The sequence below is a fragment of the Biomphalaria glabrata genome, chromosome 3, assembly GCF_947242115.1.
Source record: "Biomphalaria glabrata chromosome 3, xgBioGlab47.1, whole genome shotgun sequence".
In the NCBI taxonomy this organism is placed as follows: domain Eukaryota; kingdom Metazoa; phylum Mollusca; class Gastropoda; family Planorbidae; genus Biomphalaria; species Biomphalaria glabrata.
Genome location: NC_074713.1, coordinates 7,126,229 through 7,147,983, shown reverse-complemented (window position 1 = coordinate 7,147,983; position 21,755 = coordinate 7,126,229).

Below are 21,755 nucleotides of genomic sequence, written 5' to 3'. Positions count from 1 at the left end.
AAAACTCCGTCTTTGTCAAGCTCCACTCAGTTAAAGCACCGTTGAGGCTGCCCTGGCGGACAGAAATCATATATAAATATCGAATTACCGACAGAACAAAGTATTCGATTTCATTCCTGCACAAGTGCTAAAACACAAGAAACCGAAGAGCTCGACTACGTTCTCAGAATGTTATAAATGTCCACTTACGAGTTGCCAGGGAATTGTCGGAAACATAAACTAAGTTTATATTCGAGCGTTGACAGCTTGCCACGAAGTAATAGGTCTGGCTGTGTGCGACTACGACGTCTGTCTATTTGTTTTAAAAAAAATTCTATCGTAGAGCCGCAGTTGGAAAAAAAATGGTGGCAGTGTAACATGAAAGTTTGGAAAAACAAACAAAAAAAAGTTTTGTCAAAAACTAAAGTTTGGCCAGAATTCATCTTCCAGTCAAACATCGCGAAAATCAAAAATTTTTTTTTTCACTTAGATAATTACTTGGATAAAAAACGATCTAGTCTAAGTTGAAACCCAGATTTCAAAGTAATCATAAGATTATGTTTTTCATGTTGTTTCTATTCACTATGTGTTGTTAAGAAAAGATCTAGTCTAAGTTTAAACCCAGATTTAAAATAACAGTGTTATCATATAAGAATATCATTTCATGATCTCTGAATTTATAATGTAGGCTACTATTGAGTCCAGACAAGAGATTGGGGCAAGCTTCCATAAGTCCAGAGTTCTAAGAATCTTCGACTCTTAGGACGATTACGAATAACAAGAAATCCAGCAAATGAATTTCAAAGCAGCCTAGGTCCTAGGAGATCGAACCTCTGAAATATAAGCTACGACTATCTGATCTCTACAGCCGTCTAAGACTTCTGTGCCATGTGAATGACATTTAGGGTAAAGACTGGTCTCGCAAGCCAATTACCACTTTAAATACTCAGCGCTGGCTGGAGGAAATGCAATATTCATCAAAAGTGAATGACTGCATTCCTTCTTAATCTTCTGTCTCGAAGACAAGCTTTATATGTTAAGTCAGTAACCTAAGTTTAAACCTATGTCTCATGATAATCACGTTTTCAGTTGTTGTTTTTTAATTATTGTCTTTAATGACACTGACTCTGTATATACATGTTGACATCTATTGAAAGTGGTCAATTTTTTAAACAACTACAATCAACTTCTTAAACCAGCGTACGGCCCTCAGAACACATCCGGCACGTAATGCCGTCCTTTCCGGACATCGAAACATCTGCCCTCAGTGAATAGTAAAACCGCAGAAGATCGATCCCATTGTATTAAACCAGCGGTTCTCAACCGTTTAAGCACGGAGACCCCTTTTTACAATCTCCCACACTGCCGCGACCCCACCTCACACACACATACAGCAATAGAAGAATAGACAATAACAATCCATATTTTTGATGGTCTTAGGCGACCCCTGGCAAATCGTCAATCGACCCCCAAGGGGGTCGCAATCCACAGGTTGAGAACCCCTGTATTAAACAGTAATGAGTTGTTTACCATTTCATTAAACCATAAGACACGTGACACGTCTACCAGTCGACAGTGTAATTAATGAAATGTCGTGCATTGGTTTGATAGAGTATGAACCTTTCTTCATGAATCAATATTACTAAATACAGGTCCAAACTTCTTTCAGAAATCAATATTACTACATCCAGGTCCAAACTTCTTTCAGAAATCAATATTACTACATACAGGTCCAAACTTCTTTCAGAAATCATTATTACTACATCCTGGTCCAAACATCTTTCAGAAAAAATTTTTACTACATACAGGTCCAAACATCTTTCAGAAATCAATATTACTACATACAGGTCCAAACATCTTTCAGAAATCAATATTACTACATCCAGGTCCAAACATCTTTCAGAAATCAATATTACTACATCCAGGTCCAAACTTCTTTCAGAAATCAATATTACTACATCCAGGTCCAAACTTCTTTTCAGAAATCAATTTTACTAAATCCTAGTCCAAACTCCTTTCAGAAATCAATATTACTACATACAGGTCCAAACTTATTTCAGAAATCAATATTACTACATCCTAGTCCAAACTCCTTTCAGAAATCAATATTACTACATCCAGGTCCAAACTTCTTTCAGAAATCAATATTACTACATACAGGTCCAAACTTCTTTCAGAAATCAATATTACTACATACAGGTCCAAACTTTTTTCAGAAATCAATATTACATAATCCAGGTCCAAACATCTTTCAGAAATCAATATAACTACATCCTAGTCCAAACTCCTTTCAGAAATCAATATTACTACATCCAGGTCCAAACTTCTTTCAGAAATCAATATTACTACATACAGGTCCAAACTTCTTTTGGAAATCAATATTACTACATACAGGTCCAAACTTTTTCAGAAATCAATTTTACTACATCCAAGTCCAACCTCCTTTCAGAAATCAATATTACTACATACAGGTCCAAACTTCTTTCAGAAATCAATATTACTACATCCAGGTCCAAACTTCTTTCAGAAATCAATATTACTACATCTAGGTCCAAACTTTTTTCAGAAATCAATATTACATAATCCAGGTCCAAACATCTTTCAGAAATCAATATTACTACATCCTAGTCCAAACTCCTTTCAGAAATCAATATTACTACATCCAGGTCCAAACTTCTTTCAGAAATCAATATTACTACATCATAGTCCAAACTTCTTTCAGAAATCAATATTACTACATCCAGGTCCAAACTCCTTTCAGAAATCAATATTACTACATCATAGTCCAAACTTCTTTCAGAAATCAATATTACTACATCCAGGTCCAAACTCCTTTCAGAAATCAATTTTACTACATACAGGTCCAAACTTCCTTCAGAAATCAATATTACTACATCCAGGTCCAAACTTTTTTCAGAAATCAATATTACTACATACAGGTCCAAACATTTTTTCAGAAATCAATATTACTACATCCTAGTCCAAACTCCTTTCAAAAATCAATATTACTACATACAGGTCCAAACTTATTTTCAGAAATCAATATTACTACATCCTAGTCCAAACTCCTTTCAGAAATCAATATTACTACATCCAGGTCCAAACTTCTTTCAGAAATCAATATTACTAAATACAGGTCCAAACTTCTTTCAGAAATCAATATTACTACATACAGGTCCAAACTTCTTTCAGAAATCAATATTACTACATCCAGGTCCAAACTTCTTTCAGAAATCATTATTACTACATCCAGGTCCAAACGTCTTTCAGAAATCAATATTACTACATACAGGTCCAAACTTCTTTCATAAATCAATATTACTACATACAGGTCCAAACTTCTTTCAGAAATAAATATTACTACATCCAGGTCCAAACTTCTTTCAGAAATAAATATTACTACATCCAGGTCCAAACGTCTTTCAGAAATCAATATTACTACATACAGGTCCAAACTTCTTTCAGAAATCAATATTACTACATACAGGTCCAAACTTCTTTCAGAAATCAATATTACTACATCCAGGTCCAAACTTCTTTCAGAAATCAATATTACTACATACAGGTCCAAACTTCTTTTGGAAATCAATATTACTACATACAGGTCCAAACTTTTTCAGAAATCAATTTTACTACATCCAAGTCCAACCTCCTTTCAGAAATCAATATTACTACATACAGGTCCAAACTTCTTTCAGAAATCAATATTACTACATCCAGGTCCAAACTTCTTTCAGAAATCAATATTACTACATCTAGGTCCGAACTTTTTTCAGAAATCAATATTACATAATCCAGGTCCAAACATCTTTCAGAAATCAATATTACTACATCCTAGTCCAAACTCCTTTCAGAAATCAATATTACTACATCCAGGTCCAAACTTCTTTCAGAAATCAATATTACTACATCATAGTCCAAACTTCTTTCAGAAATCAATATTACTACATCCAGGTCCAAACTCCTTTCAGAAATCAATATTACTACATCATAGTCCAAACTTCTTTCAGAAATCAATATTACTACATCCAGGTCCAAACTCCTTTCAGAAATCAATTTTACTACATACAGGTCCAAACTTCCTTCAGAAATCAATATTACTACATCCAGGTCCAAACTTTTTTCAGAAATCAATATTACTACATACAGGTCCAAACATTTTTTCAGAAATCAATATTACTACATCCTAGTCCAAACTCCTTTCAGAAATCAATATTACTACATACAGGTCCAAACTTATTTTCAGAAATCAATATTACTACATCCTAGTCCAAACTCCTTTCAGAAATCAATATTACTACATCCAGGTCCAAACTTCTTTCAGAAATCAATATTACTAAATACAGGTCCAAACTTCTTTCAGAAATCAATATTACTACATACAGGTCCAAACTTCTTTCAGAAATCAATATTACTACATCCAGGTCCAAACTTCTTTCAGAAATCATTATTACTACATCCAGGTCCAAACGTCTTTCAGAAATCAATATTACTACATACAGGTCCAAACATTTTTTCAGAAATCAATATTACTACATCCTAGTCCAAACTCCTTTCAGAAATCAATATTACTACATACAGGTCCAAACTTATTTTCAGAAATCAATATTACTACATCCTAGTCCAAACTCCTTTCAGAAATCAATATTACTACATCCAGGTCCAAACTTCTTTCAGAAATCAATATTACTAAATACAGGTCCAAACTTCTTTCAGAAATCAATATTACTACATACAGGTCCAAACTTCTTTCAGAAATCAATATTACTACATCCAGGTCCAAACTTCTTTCAGAAATCATTATTTTTACATCCATGTCCAAACGTCTTTCAGAAATCAATATTACTACATACAGGTCCAAACATCTTTCAGAAATCAATATTACTACATACAGGTCCAAACTTCTTTCAGAAATAAATATTACTACATCCAGGTCCAAACTTCTTTCAGAAATCATTATTACTACATCCAGGTCCAAACGTCTTTCAGAAATCAATATTACTACATACAGGTCCAAACTTCTTTCAGAAATCAATATTACTACATACAGGTCCAAACTTCTTTCAGAAATCAATATTACTACATCCAGGTCCAAACTTCTTTCAGAAATCAATATTACTACATACAGGTCCAAACTTCTTTTGGAAATCAATATTACTACATACAGGTCCAAACTTTTTCAGAAATCAATTTTACTACATCCAAGTCCAACCTCCTTTCAGAAATCAATATTACTACATACAGGTCCAAACTTCTTTCAGAAATCAATATTACTACATCCAGGTCCAAACTTCTTTCAGAAATCAATATTACTACATCTAGGTCCAAACTTTTTTCAGAAATCAATATTACATAATCCAGGTCCAAACATCTTTCAGAAATCAATATTACTACATCCTAGTCCAAACTCCTTTCAGAAATCAATATTACTACATCCAGGTCCAAACTTCTTTCAGAAATCAATATTACTACATCATAGTCCAAACTTCTTTCAGAAATCAATATTACTACATCTAGGTCCAAACTCCTTTCAGAAATCAATATTACTACATCATAGTCCAAACTTCTTTCAGAAATCAATATTACTACATCCAGGTCCAAACTCCTTTCAGAAATCAATTTTACTACATACAGGTCCAAACTTCCTTCAGAAATCAATATTACTACATCCAGGTCCAAACTTTTTTCAGAAATCAATATTACTACATACAGGTCCAAACATTTTTTCAGAAATCAATATTACTACATCCTAGTCCAAACTCCTTTCAGAAATCAATATTACTACATACAGGTCCAAACTTATTTTCAGAAATCAATATTACTACATCCTAGTCCAAACTCCTTTCAGAAATCAATATTACTACATCCAGGTCCAAACTTCTTTCAGAAATCAATATTACTAAATACAGGTCCAAACTTCTTTCAGAAATCAATATTACTACATACAGGTCCAAACTTCTTTCAGAAATCAATATTACTACATCCAGGTCCAAACTTCTTTCAGAAATCATTATTACTACATCCAGGTCCAAACGTCTTTCAGAAATCAATATTACTACATACAGGTCCAAACATTTTTTCAGAAATCAATATTACTACATCCTAGTCCAAACTCCTTTCAGAAATCAATATTACTACATACAGGTCCAAACTTATTTTCAGAAATCAATATTACTACATCCTAGTCCAAACTCCTTTCAGAAATCAATATTACTACATCCAGGTCCAAACTTCTTTCAGAAATCAATATTACTAAATACAGGTCCAAACTTCTTTTTTTAGAAATCAATATTACTACATACAGGTCCAAACTTCTTTCAGAAATCATTATTACTACATCCAGGTCCAAACTTCTTTCAGAAATCATTATTACTACATCCAGGTCCAAACGTCTTTCAGAAATCAATATTACTACATACAGGTCCAAACATCTTTCAGAAATCAATATTACTACATACAGGTCCAAACTTCTTTCAGAAATAAATATTACTACATCCAGGTCCAAACTTCTTTCAGAAATCATTATTACTACATCCAGGTCCAAACGTCTTTCAGAAATCAATATTACTACATACAGGTCCAAACTTCTTTCAGAAATCAATATTACTACATACAGGTCCAAACTTCTTTCAGAAATAAATATTACTACATCCAGGTCCAAACTTCTTTCAGAAATCATTATTACTACATCCAGGTCCAAACGTCTTTCAGAAATCAATATTACTACATACAGGTCCAAACTTCTTTCAGAAATCAATATTACTACATCATAGTCCAAACTTCTTTCAGAAATCAATATTACTACATCCAGGTCCAAACTCCTTTCAGAAATCAATATTACTACATCATAGTCCAAACTTCTTTCAGAAATCAATATTACTACATCCAGGTCCAAACTCCTTTCAGAAATCAATTTTACTACATACAGGTCCAAACTTCCTTCAGAAATCAATATTACTACATCCAGGTCCAAACTTTTTTCAGAAATCAATATTACTACATACAGGTCCAAACATTTTTTCAGAAATCAATATTACTACATCCTAGTCCAAACTCCTTTCAGAAATCAATATTACTACATACAGGTCCAAACTTATTTTCAGAAATCAATATTACTACATCCTAGTCCAAACTCCTTTCAGAAATCAATATTACTACATCCAGGTCCAAACTTCTTTCAGAAATCAATATTACTAAATACAGGTCCAAACTTCTTTCAGAAATCAATATTACTACATACAGGTCCAAATTTCTTTCAGAAATCAATATTACTACATCCAGGTCCAAACTTCTTTCAGAAATCATTATTACTACATCCAGGTCCAAACGTCTTTCAGAAATCAATATTACTACATACAGGTCCAAACATTTTTTCAGAAATCAATATTACTACATCCTAGTCCAAACTCCTTTCAGAAATCAATATTACTACATACAGGTCCAAACTTATTTTCAGAAATCAATATTACTACATCCTAGTCCAAACTCCTTTCAGAAATCAATATTACTACATCCAGGTCCAAACTTCTTTCAGAAATCAATATTACTAAATACAGGTCCAAACTTCTTTCAGAAATCAATATTACTACATACAGGTCCAAACTTCTTTCAGAAATCAATATTACTACATCCAGGTCCAAACTTCTTTCAGAAATCATTATTTTTACATCCAGGTCCAAACGTCTTTCAGAAATCAATATTACTACATACAGGTCCAAACATCTTTCAGAAATCAATATTACTACATACAGGTCCAAACTTCTTTCAGAAATAAATATTACTACATCCAGGTCCAAACTTCTTTCAGAAATCATTATTACTACATCCAGGTCCAAACGTCTTTCAGAAATCAATATTACTACATACAGGTCCAAACTTCTTTCAGAAATCAATATTACTACATACAGGTCCAAACTTCTTTCAGAAATCAATATTACTACATCCAGGTCCAAACTTCTTTCAGAAATCAATATTACTACATACAGGTCCAAACTTCTTTTGGAAATCAATATTACTACATACAGGTCCAAACTTTTTCAGAAATCAATTTTACTACATCCAAGTCCAACCTCCTTTCAGAAATCAATATTACTACATACAGGTCCAAACTTCTTTCAGAAATCAATATTACTACATCCAGGTCCAAACTTCTTTCAGAAATCAATATTACTACATCTAGGTCCAAACTTTTTTCAGAAATCAATATTACATAATCCAGGTCCAAACATCTTTCAGAAATCAATATTACTACATCCTAGTCCAAACTCCTTTCAGAAATCAATATTACTACATCCAGGTCCAAACTTCTTTCAGAAATCAATATTACTACATCATAGTCCAAACTTCTTTCAGAAATCAATATTACTACATCCAGGTCCAAACTCCTTTCAGAAATCAATATTACTACATCATAGTCCAAACTTCTTTCAGAAATCAATATTACTACATCCAGGTCCAAACTCCTTTCAGAAATCAATTTTACTACATACAGGTCCAAACTTCCTTCAGAAATCAATATTACTACATCCAGGTCCAAACTTTTTTCAGAAATCAATATTACTACATACAGGTCCAAACATTTTTTCAGAAATCAATATTACTACATCCTAGTCCAAACTCCTTTCAGAAATCAATATTACTACATACAGGTCCAAACTTATTTTCAGAAATCAATATTACTACATCCTAGTCCAAACTCCTTTCAGAAATCAATATTACTACATCCAGGTCCAAACTTCTTTCAGAAATCAATATTACTAAATACAGGTCCAAACTTCTTTCAGAAATCAATATTACTACATACAGGTCCAAACTTCTTTCAGAAATCAATATTACTACATCCAGGTCCAAACTTCTTTCAGAAATCATTATTACTACATCCAGGTCCAAACGTCTTTCAGAAATCAATATTACTACATACAGGTCCAAACATTTTTTCAGAAATCAATATTACTACATCCTAGTCCAAACTTCTTTCAGAAATCAATATTACTACATACAGGTCCAAACTTATTTTCAGAAATCAATATTACTAAATACAGGTCCAAACTTCTTTCAGAAATCTATATTACTACATACAGGTCCAAACTTCTTTCAGAAATCAATATTACTACATCCAGGTCCAAACTTCTTTCAGAAATCATTATTACTACATCCAGGTCCAAACGTCTTTCAGAAATCAATATTACTACATACAGGTCCAAACATCTTTCAGAAATCAATATTACTACATACAGGTCCAAACTTCTTTCAGAAATAAATATTACTACATCCAGGTCCAAACTTCTTTCAGAAATCATTATTACTACATCCAGGTCCAAACGTCTTTCAGAAATCAATATTACTACATACAGGTCCAAACTTCTTTCAGAAATCAATATTACTACATACAGGTCCAAACTTCTTTCAGAAATCAATATTACTACATCCAGGTCCAAACTTCTTTCAGAAATCAATATTACTACATACAGGTCCAAACTTCTTTTGGAAATCAATATTACTACATACAGGTCCAAACTTTTTCAGAAATCAATTTTACTACATCCAAGTCCAACCTCCTTTCAGAAATCAATATTACTACATACAGGTCCAAACTTCTTTCAGAAATCAATATTACTACATCCAGGTCCAAACTTCTTTCAGAAATCAATATTACTACATCTAGGTCCAAACTTTTTTCAGAAATCAATATTACATAATCCAGGTCCAAACATCTTTCAGAAATCAATATTACTACATCCTAGTCCAAACTCCTTTCAGAAATCAATATTACTACATCCAGGTCCAAACTTCTTTCAGAAATCAATATTACTACATCATAGTCCAAACTTCTTTCAGAAATCAATATTACTACATCCAGGTCCAAACTCCTTTCAGAAATCAATATTACTACATCATAGTCCAAACTTCTTTCAGAAATCAATATTTCTACATCCAGGTCCAAACTCCTTTCAGAAATCAATTTTACTACATACAGGTCCAAACTTCCTTCAGAAATCAATATTACTACATACAGGTCCAAACTTCTTTCAGAAATCAATATTACTACATACAGGTCCAAACTTTTTTCAGAAATCAATTTTACTACATCCAGGTCCAAACTTCTTGCAGAAATTAGGGAATGGAAGTGTGCAGGGTTCAAACATTTTGTGGACAGTCCAATGAGCATATAAAACGCCCACTCAGTTATAAGACCACAGTGACTATTCAAACGACACAGTTTTCTGTTTACGTATCTTAGTGTGTAGTCTACAACTGTTAATCTGATGTGTGCCTGCTTTTGATATCCTGCTTATGGTATTCAACTGTCTTGCTAAGGCAAGTAACGCTTTTGGACGCCTCCAAGCAAGAGTATGGTGGAATAAATCGCACCACCAGCCAACACACAGAACAAAAAATGTCTACCAAGCAGTATTTCTCTCAACCCTCCTATATCAATCCGAGACATGGGTACTTAGAAAAAGCAACCAAGACTTTTTGAACACTTTCACCCAAGATATCTGCACATCATCATGCGCATGCGCCGACAAGACCGCACTTCAAATAGCGATGCACTTGCGACTGCCGGTATAAACAGTGTAGAGCAGTGATGCCCAGCCTAATTCGACCTGCGGGCTATTCATTAATTATTAGGATATTTGAAATGAATCTTTTTTTCCCCGCGTCAGAAGATGGCTTCATTTCTCTACTTAAAATATCAGCAACATTGGGCTACATTTCTGTGCTTAGAATATGAGCAACATTGTAGCTAGCTTTACATCCGAGTCATTTTCCTGTCTCTCTTTTTGGTAAATATTCCCATCAATCCTCCAATTTCTATTTCTTTTTTAACAATCTTTTATTCGCGGCTCAACTCAAGAATGCCGTCATATTTGTTTTTATAATGTCGTTTATATGTCGTTGTTGTTTTTTTTTAAATAGCCACACTTTCTTTATAAAACAAAAATGTTGGCTTATTATCATGTTCCTCAAAAAAGTAAAGAACCGTGTCACTTTTCCTGGTAGAAAACGTACATTCTACACTCAGATACCTATTTAATCATAATAGATACAAAATGTTAAATGTCATGGAACTTATCATCAGGAGAAAAATTGAGGGCCCTAAGCCCCTAACGTAAGTAAAGATAAATTTAAAAAAAAAAGGGGGGGATTTTCTACACTTTGTGCCGACATTTCGGCGGGCCAGATGGACTCACGTCGAGGGCCGGATCTGGCCCGCGGGCCGTACTTTGGGCATCACTGGTGTAGAGGGACAGCTTATAGCTTGACAGACACACTGGGCAGGGCACATATCCCGTATGGGGACAATCGTATGCCAAAGTTAGTGCTATTTGGAAAGCTGAAAGGTGGTCGGCGTAACAGAGGTGCCCTCCGAATACGCTTTAAAGACCAGCTTGGGCGCTGACATGGACCAGAGCACCTGGCAGCATGCAGCTTTCTATCGAGACAGGTGGAGATTTAGTACAAGGCCCGCGGGATACCAAGACCAAAAGAAAATCCGCTGCCGAAGACAGATGGTAGGAAAAGGTTAACAGACCACCGGCAGACAACGGCTATGTCTGCATTGGATGTGGCAAAATATGTAGGTCACATGTAGGACTGCTAGACAAATAATGTGTACAAACGTTTTACCAGACAGACAGGGTGAGTTGATATAAGCTTTGTAAAAATACTTCTTGGAATAACATACCATATACGTGTTTCCCCTTAGAGATCTATACGTAATAATGGACTTAATTTAACTCTTTCTCTCCCAGCTGACGATACCAGCCTTGATTCCACCAGAATGTGGTAAATAATTACGGAGAGAAAGAGTTAAGCATTTGTTAAATGTTTAATCATTTAAATAGCTCCCAGACTGAAAAAGGTTGGGCAGTACCAGTGTGTCCTGAAAGTGTAAGAGATATTGTTAACTTGAGGTAGAAAGACTCTAAAAAGTTGGCAACACAAAACTCCTTACTAGTTTTCCTTACTATGGTTGCAATCGCTGAGATAATGTTTCCGATTTAGCGTATTTTTTTAAAATACTGCCTTGACATTCCAAAAAGTTGACTCTTCAATATTTGATCCTATCGTGGGAGGTCACAGCCTTGTTGGAGGTAGAGGTGGTCCCGGTGCTCCTGGTAATATGACTCGATGGTTTCTGCTGTCGCTACAAATAACAAACATTGCACCAAGAAGACAAAAGCCGACACAGTAATACTTTGTGACAAGGAGCCGGCACCTACCTTGACTTGAAGCGTTATCATAATTCGTAGGGTAAAGATGATAGTGTTACAACTCGTGTAGAGACACCGGGAGGGGGTCGCGACCAGACGGATGTGATGCGCTAATGTAAGGAGCGTTTTGGGTTAAAGAGTTTCTGAGTTCACGTCACATCCTGAACATGTCACGTGACAGGGATAGTACGCGTTGACCTTTTGGGTTTGTTTAAAATGAAAAGAAAGAAGTGTTATTGACTAAATAAGTAAATAATTGAATACACTAATAAATAAAGAAACAAATAAATACATACATTCGCAAAGTTATCGATGTGAAAAATAATCTTTGATAAAAACTTTGACTTCAATTCAATATTGACTACTCCTAACACTCATAATCTGTCCCAGTGTCTATGTGCTATTTCTACTGTTTTTTTGTTGTTGTTGTTGTTTTTTTTTACATGTTTTGGATCAGGGCCGGTCCTAGCAATAGCGGGGTCCTTTGCGAAACTGATTGCGCGGGGCCTAGTCTGTGTGGGAATAAGGATAATAAGATTTTGTAAAAGAAAAGAAATTCGACTTTGAATTAAGTTAAAAATTGCGATCTGTACTTTACGAACCTTATAACCAATGACATATTTAAATGCCAGTGACTATAAAAGTAAATAAAGTATTGAGATATAAATTCCCTCGATTATTACATGAAAGCTGACAATGCCTTTTTTCCTTTTATCACGCCTAGGTTTGTCGTTTTTCGAAATTAATGACACCCACAAATGACAATTTTGTCTATTTTTCTAGAGATTGTAAAGAGTTTTCAGGAGATTTTAATAAATTCATGAGATTTCATGAGTTTGTCGTATATATTTTGCAATTTAATAATTACACCCTGAATTAGCGCGGGGCCTATGAAAGCGCGGGGCCCACTGCGACCGCATAGGTTGCAGTGGCCTAAGACCGGCCGTGTTTTGGATGTTCCTTAAGAATTGATGATTATTACATTCTAACCCAAACATACCGCAGGACGGCGGGGGATAAAGGTGGGCAGGAGTCGAACTCGAAATCAACGAGACGACAGTCCGGAGCGCAACCTACACGACCACGCAACCATCCTGTGTCTAAACGCCATGTGGATATTTCTATTTCTAAACTCTTTCTAAAGCTGATTTATGAATGTTAAGACCCCGTAAAGTATTATCCACTTACTCTCTAGCTTTGTCAAACAGTTTGTTTTGTTTATTTTGTTGTCATTCTGTGCTATGTTGCCTGCTCAGTTCCATAATATATCTATTTTTTTAATTCAGACCGGTTTTTGATTGATCTATTTGTGCTCTTAAGGGCGGGGCGAGTCAGTGCGATGTTTTGACATGTAATCTGATAATACAGGCCTACGGGGTGATAGAAGAACATGTCAACAGCACTGTCAAAGTCCCTGTCTAACTTAATGTTTTGGTATGGCTGCGTTTTTTTTTATGTCAATCTTATGAAATACCGTAGTTGTGGTAATTGTATAGCCTTCAGTTGACAGGCTGCAAACATTGCACATCTCACTGTTATTTTGTAATCTTTTGAGGAGAATACGGTATAGGGAGGGGGTGAGCTGTTTTTTTTAACTATATTTTATCAACACTCAAGAGCGCTAACTTATACTTTTTTTTTTTCGTGTATGTCTGATGCAGAGTTGTAGCTCTTTAAAAAAAATATCGGAAGATAACTGTCTTTCTCATGGGCGTGACACAGCGGGGGTGCACCGGACGAAGACGCAAACCAGGAATGGTGCAGAAATTTCATATCACAAAATTAATGCCAAACTATGGAATTTTATAATGATTTTTTTTTTCAAATACCTTAATATATATATTTTTTTTATTATTTGATAATTTTTTTTCAAAGCTTGGTGTATATTTAAAACGCTCTGAAAAAAAAATTATTGTTCTAAACCGCGTTCCGTCTCCTTCGCACTTCATTGAGGAACTGTTTCAAGGGAAGCCACTCCAGTTGTCCAAACATCTAGCCGCAGAGTTATATTTTCTTCTCTGTCTCTGACACGCTCACCAAAAGGCAAGCTCTGAATGAGAGCAGTGCAGCCCCTTCAGTTGACGATGAACGCTTGTGAGTCAGTGAAGTATGTGGGAGGGCGGGGAGGAATGGGGGGGGGGGGGTTCTTAAAGAAATATCCAGCGTCCATATGGTAACGGCTGGATTCAGAAATCAACATTGCGCGCCCATTTCTTCCTTGGAAAAACGTAAGATCTTATGTGACTTGACCTACTAATGATGTTGCGACGTGGAGTCATTCACTTCTAAACGTGATTCAATGTCGCAAATAGTAATGACTAGTTTTACTAAAATTACATTTAAGCCGTCATGTTGATGGAGTTGATTACTCTTTAAACAGTTGTGTTTGGTCTGGAATAATCCGGAACTTGACTGCTATATATCTATTGGAGGTTTTTATACATCGACGGAGATTGCTAACAAGAATAGGGAAATAAGCGAAGTATATTAATAAACCCTATAACAGATTAATGTGAACTCACTCTGTAAAAAGTTTGAACACTTGATTCCTCACGCCCCTATTCTCGGATCAAGTTAAAACTTTACACAATTATTCTTTGTCCCTAAAAAAAAAATATGAATCAATCCAGAAAAATAAAATAATTATCAATTAGTCAATTAAAAGTTTAAAAAAAAGTAAAGTTCCCCTTTCAGACCTTGCGATCTTTAGGGCAGATGATGTAAATGTCATCTGTTTCTGATGGCCCACTGTCAACGAAGGTGTCATATGGCCAGCACAACGACCAACCGTCAATTAATGTCAAGATCCGGAAATTAAAAATCTCAGTCTTCACCACTATTTTAACCAGGGTCCTTCAGTTCGGAAGCTAAGCGCTTTCCCTCTCAGCCACCGCGTCTCTAATTAGTCAATTAGTTATTGGTAATTAATTGTTTTGTTTGAAACCCTTAGATAAGTTTTTTTTTTAAAGTATTTTTTTTTTCGTAGCCTCCTTGGCCTCGTTCAGTCGTAGAACTATGATTCATCTTTTAGAAAACTTTCATGTGACAATAGTAACTATTTCTTGGGCAATAGTTATGGTGGGGCGATGTCGCCCACACAGCAGTTCCCCCTTCTCCAAGCAGCCGATGAGTCGAAATGATCGTCAAAATATCCAGATCCAGTTTCGGATCTGTAGCGTGGCATGTTCTGTCAGGGTGGAGCACTGTGTGTCAACTCCTGATTTTTCATTAGAGTTGTCTCCCAAAGCCTTTCCCGTGTTCCGGTATAGCCGCAGGAGAGGTGGGGAGCCAACCGCTTGAAACATTAACAATTTTGCGGAGCCTATGACTAATTAATAGTGCACAATTACTTTCTCTTAATAAGATTGATGTCTCTTTTTCTATATAAAGTTAAATAATTAATTCGTTATATTTTTTATTGATTCTTGTGTTGTGATCAATAAATAATAAATGTGCAAAGTGTGGGGAAAAAAAGTAAAAGAATCCTGACAGACAAAAGACAGACAGAATGCTTAATATAAGCTTTGTACTAAATTATGTACAAAAAATGTAGCCTATTACTTTGGCCTGTGTAAAGGAGAACAAATTCTTGCATTTTCACCCTACACATAGTCTACATTGATTCTGCAAGAAATGATCTCCAGTAAAATTTCTAACTCACACTCATTAGCTCTACGAGTGTCTTTAACTCACCAAGCACGTGCGATGAAGAAATACTATTGGCAGCTTGCCACCCAGAATTAATGACAATACCTGACGACACCACACGAGCTGAGAAAAAAAACAATCTGGGACTATCCACTCTGAGCAAGGGAAGTAACTCTTGGAATGCCGTTATATAATAAGCAGATGTCCAAATGAGGACATGCAAAAGTGACCACCGATGACATTTTCTTGTGGCCTTTGAAATGTCTGGAATTATGGGCGGACTGCTTTTTGTTTGTTTGGGTTTTTTTTTTGTACATGTTGAGGTCTTGGAGGAGAGTCCAAATCAGAGTTTTTATATTGTATAAGGTTAGGGTGTTCAACAGTACCGTAGTTCACATGAATATTTTGTTGACACTTTTAATGTATAATTTATGTAACGCCATATGTGAAGTTAGATGGAACATACAATTCTGTTGTGGAATGCAAAAAATAATATATCTGTGTTTGCAGTATAAATATTTGACTTTACTTATACACACGAATTCTATCTATCTATCTATCTATCTATCTATCTATCTATCTATCTATCTATCTATCTATCTATCTATCTTGATTCATTCATCCATGCATACATACAACCAAGGCCGGCCCTAACAATTGCGGGGCCCTATGTGAAATGGAATGCGCGGGGCCTAGTCTGGGTAGGGATAAGCATAATGTCAAAATTAGGATTTTGTATTAGAATATACATTCGTGTTTATCAAATGAAAGCTGACAATTATCGCGCTCAGGATTGGCACCCCAAAATGCCCCAAATTGACAATATTGTCTATTTTTCAGGAGATTTTTATGAGTTTTCAGATTTTAATAATTTCAGGAGATTTCCAGAATTTTTTGATATATTTTTGCAATTCCAGGAGATTTCCAGGAGGCCCTAAAAAATCGTGAGGCAGCGGAAACCCTTTTATTTTATATAAGTTACAATAGTTAAATTTAATAACTTACACCTACTGACACCTAGAATTAGTGAAGTCCGGTCCGTCGTCCATCTATATCTCTATACCTGTATACTTTTATATTAAATCCTTAAATACGCTGAGGTGGTCTATTGTAGTCAAACCGTATTTCCATTTTATTGGACCAATAAAAATTATCTTAAATAGTTTTCCATTCGTGTATGTCTGCATGTATGTGGTTGGGTTCTATACTGCCTCAATGAAGGACCCCTCTTTTCTCCTCTAGAGTTATGCTCAATTTTTTAAAATTAATTTCAGGACAGTAGGAGAAAGCTTTATATTTTATAATAATCGATAGAAAGTGAATTCCTCCCCTTTAGAAAAAAAAAGTTAACTACGCCCATGTGTTTGTTTTTTTTCGTTGCGCGCGCATGAAACTGTTGTCCGTAGCAATGTCTGACGTAACCCCCCGAGAGCGCATTAAGGACAATAGGGGGAATAACTCTCATTATCAGTGCGGCGTCCATAGTGTTTAATTTTATTTGACTTTTTCTTAGTTTTAACACCAACATAAAAAAAAAATCTGGCAAAGATTAGTACATAGTCTATTTTGGTAACATGGGAAGATGCCAAAAGGTGCAGCCCCGCCCCCCCCCTCACCTGGGTCAATATCTCCTCTCCCTCCCAAGGCTTCTCTTAATTGTGATGAAGTTCCAACCGCCAGCCTGGGGTTCCAATGTTTTTCTCATTTTCAATCGGAATCGTCGCTGGAAATTTACACAATCGTCTGATGCCTCGATGCCTTGTCTGCAGGTGCGCTGTTTCACCGCCCCCTTTACAGCCGTGGTTCCCTACCCCCCCCCCCTTGTTATTTACCTTTAGCACTGTTTTAGTTGTGTTAATCTCGTTAGAAAAAAGTAGACCCCCCCCCCCCTCTCAACATCCCACCCTTGCTACAGTATGCAAAAACTATACAAAATTTAAAAAAATCGACCAATCAAATGTCTCTTTATTGACGCGCATGCGTGACTAAAATATACCCATGAATATTTTACGTCTGCGTCGTTACGTCACATGTCTGTTATTCTTTGAATAACTTCAAGCTGTTTTAAATGTTTATTCATCTGCATATTCTAGAGTCAGAGTGTTAAGACGAGATGAAGGCTTAACCCCGCAGTCATTTGTATGTCTCGTATTGCTATTGACTTCAGACAATTTAATAAGTCAACCAAACATATATATCATTTGACAACGTTTCTTCTCATAGCACGGGTTCAGTGGCGTAGCTTGGGTGGGGAGGGGAGAATTTGAAAATCTCCCGGGGCCCCCACTTGAGGTGAGGGGCAAATTAAATATTAAATATTACGCAAAATGCAGGGGCCCCCAAGAGGTCAAGCCCCCCCCCCCCGGGCAACACTGTACAACACACATACACAACTATATCTGCTTGGTGGTATGGTAGGCGATTTGGACTGTCGTCTTGATAGTTCCGGGTTCGAATCATGACCGCCTTAATTCCCCCTTCAGTTCTTCGGGAGGTTTGGGCTAGGATGTAATCATCTTCATTTCTGAAGGGATATCCGAAACAAAGATTTCTCTCTAATATCAACAAGGATCGAAAGTCTATTTTAATGATTTCCACCCCGTTGTATTGATTGCTACACACACTCTTTAAATTTAGTTTTATTAATTATACTTTTATTATTTAAGCAAGGTAGACAAATAGAATGTAGCAAACTTTCTCTTTTTTCGGTTCTCTAAGTTGCCTTTATAGTTATTATTGTTATTATTACTATTAATAGTTTTCTTTATAGTTACATAAATAGTTTTTATCTGCTCGTTTAATTTCTCTGTCGGTTTCCTTATTCTGCAATAATTTGTCCACTTTCAGGGAAAGCCTGTAACCAAGTTCAGTGTCCCAGGATGAAAGTTTGTGTTGAAAATATGCAGGTCAGTGTAGATGAACTTTAACAAAAATTATTTTCGAAGTTTTTATTTTAACAGAAGATCAATATTAATTCATGCAAACTATATATCTATATTAATTCAAGCTTACTATAGATCTTTCTTAATTCAAGCTAACCATAGATCAATAGTAATTCAAACTAACTATAAATCTATATTAGTTCAAGCTAACTATAGATCCAAGATTGAAGAAAACTGTGGGCCCACATTAGTTTAGGGAGAAAAACTCAAGGTCCATAATACTTTAGTCATGATAGCTCTAGGACTCTGGGACAATATAAAGACAAAATAGAAAGATAAACTAACGGTCCATATTAATTTAGAAGATAAATATTTCCATCTTAATTTAGAAGATAAATATGTCTGTATTAATTTAGATGATAGATATTTCATATTAATTTAGTCATACAAATAAACAGATACAAACAGGGGGAACACTCAGGCTTACTAAAAATTAAGGACTAGTTATGCTTGTCTGTAAAAGGAAAGATATGTTAAGTAGATATAGGAGCCATCACCCCCTACTCCCTGTGTTATGAAAATGCCTTTCAAAATGCCCTAAATCTGATGAGAGGGAAGAAGAGGGGGGAGGGTATGTAGATTCACCTTGCTTTATCAGTTCCTCTTTTACCTTTAGCACTGTTTGAGCGTATTTTAATTTTACTTTTAGTTTGATCTGTAGATCTTTTTTTTTTTAAACATTGAAGTAAATCAGTGTGACCTTTGACCTTTCCTATTCTCTGTGACAAAACTCACACCGCTGTCCCTGTCATACCGCTGAGTGTCCGTCACCAAGTTTGTAATTAAGTCTTGCCGCTGACCCGAGCGTCGAACCCCTCGCCACACATGACTCATAGTGGAATGTCAATTAACTGAGCTCGGGGAGCACCAACCTAACACTTACTTCATCACCACCCCCACTCCACCACCTCGAACTAAACCAATCACAATCATTGGTACTTTGCACTTACGTGAGACAATGTTCAATTTAGAGTTTCTTTCGTAGGTGACTACGACTGAGCCCTCAGAGTTTATCAACGCAAGAAACACAAAAAAAGTTTCACCTTTTAACCTTTCACGTGAAGACCAATCGTGTGTAATTTTATTTTTAGTCCTAACATTACATGTGTTACAATCTAGTGCTGTCAAAGGGAAGTAATGAAGTTTTTATTATACCGATAACAGTTTTACGAGAGTGCCTCCCTTTGATAGGGCTGCAACGAAGGATTTTGTATGTACATGTATATATTTTTTTTTAAATAGATGATACTATCTTGTAGCCTCTTGTGGATATGTTATCATTTACACACACACACACACACACACACTCACGCATACATACATACACGGATACATACATACATACATACATACATACATACATACATACATACATACATACATACAAACATACATATATATATATGAATATATTTATATATATATATTTCTCGAGCATATTACGGATCACTAGAAAATTCTTATCACGTCATGACACGTTACCCGTGTGGAGGGAAAATATCTTTTATTCTAGATATTAGAAATTCCAGTGACCCACTACTACTAGCAAGCCTACATCAGGACGTCACTAAGCCCAGTAAGACCCGTATTAGATACTTGACCTCAGTCGAAGATTGGCCGCTGATAAATTGATTCTACACGTAGATCTACCAGTTCATTGCATCTTTAGTACAGGGGGAAAAAGTACTTAGTATTCGTAGTGTAATAGTAACTAGGAAATGGAAAAAGGGGGGGGGGGAAATAGTACTTGACTGAAGTGGTGGTATAAGCTGAATTATTTCCCTTTATATTAAGATGTTTCTAAGATTTTGTGAACACAAACATGAAATAGAAACAATAGATAACTATACAATCTTTCATGTTCATAGACTATTCGCTAGCAGAGTGGTTAACGCGTTGGCTTAGGAAGCATGAGAAAGCCTTAGCCCACAAGTTCGAATTCAGGTCGTTCCCTTTTTTTTAATTTAAATACATTTAAAATGCTACTTTTCTTCCCCTTTCCTACTGATCCAGACAAGTGATAGGATTATAGCGTAGTGAGAAAGCTAAAATCATGACATTGCGCTAAAGTAAAACAATCGGTAAAAAAATATATATATATTTAATCGCACAGATTTAGTATTGTAATTTTTTGTAAGTCTAGATTTATTACGAATTTAATGACATGTCTGATCCAAACTAATGGATAATATACGTTTTTTTTTCTGTTTTTTTTTAAAGTAATTTTTTTTAATTTTGCTTGTTTCAGAACAGGCTTTGACCCTTTGACCTTTGACTTGTGTTTCTATTCCAGAGGCTGCCACTATGTACGTGTCCTAGCACCTACGTCTGCAGAAGAGCCAAGAAGCGAGAAGTGTGCGGGACGGATGGTAAAACATACCCTTCAAGGTCTGTACACGGGACAGATCGAGACCTGAAGGCCTGAACACTGACCTGCAACGTCACAATCTGTGGGCATTAAAGACCAATAGCTCGTTTGTATGTCACAGATCTGCGCCCACAGGTTGTGACGTCGCTGGTCAGTGTTTAGGCCTTCTATAACGAATGGTCTAGATCAAGTGGTTTAGACCAGTGGTTCTCAAATTGCACGAGGCCTGATTAGTTGTTCCACGAACTACTGGAGTAATTAACTAGTAGGCGATGGCGTGAAATTATCTCTCTAAAAAGTGTTCTGCTAATCATTTAGAATGTGCGAAGTGTTCCATTAGAGAAAAAGTTTGGGAAACACTGAGTTTAGATAGATCTAGATTCATACAATTGAGCTTAGTTCACATTTAGATTATTCTTCGGGTGTATAGCATATTGTATTTATAAGGGCTCATGTGTACGGCACATTATGTTCACAATCTGGTCACCAGCTCCTGATTTTTCCTCAGAGTTGTTTCCCGAATCCTTTCCCGTGTTTAGGTATAGCCGAAAGGCAGCGGAGATTTGGAATCAGAGTTTTCATTCTCCTAGATGGGTAGTC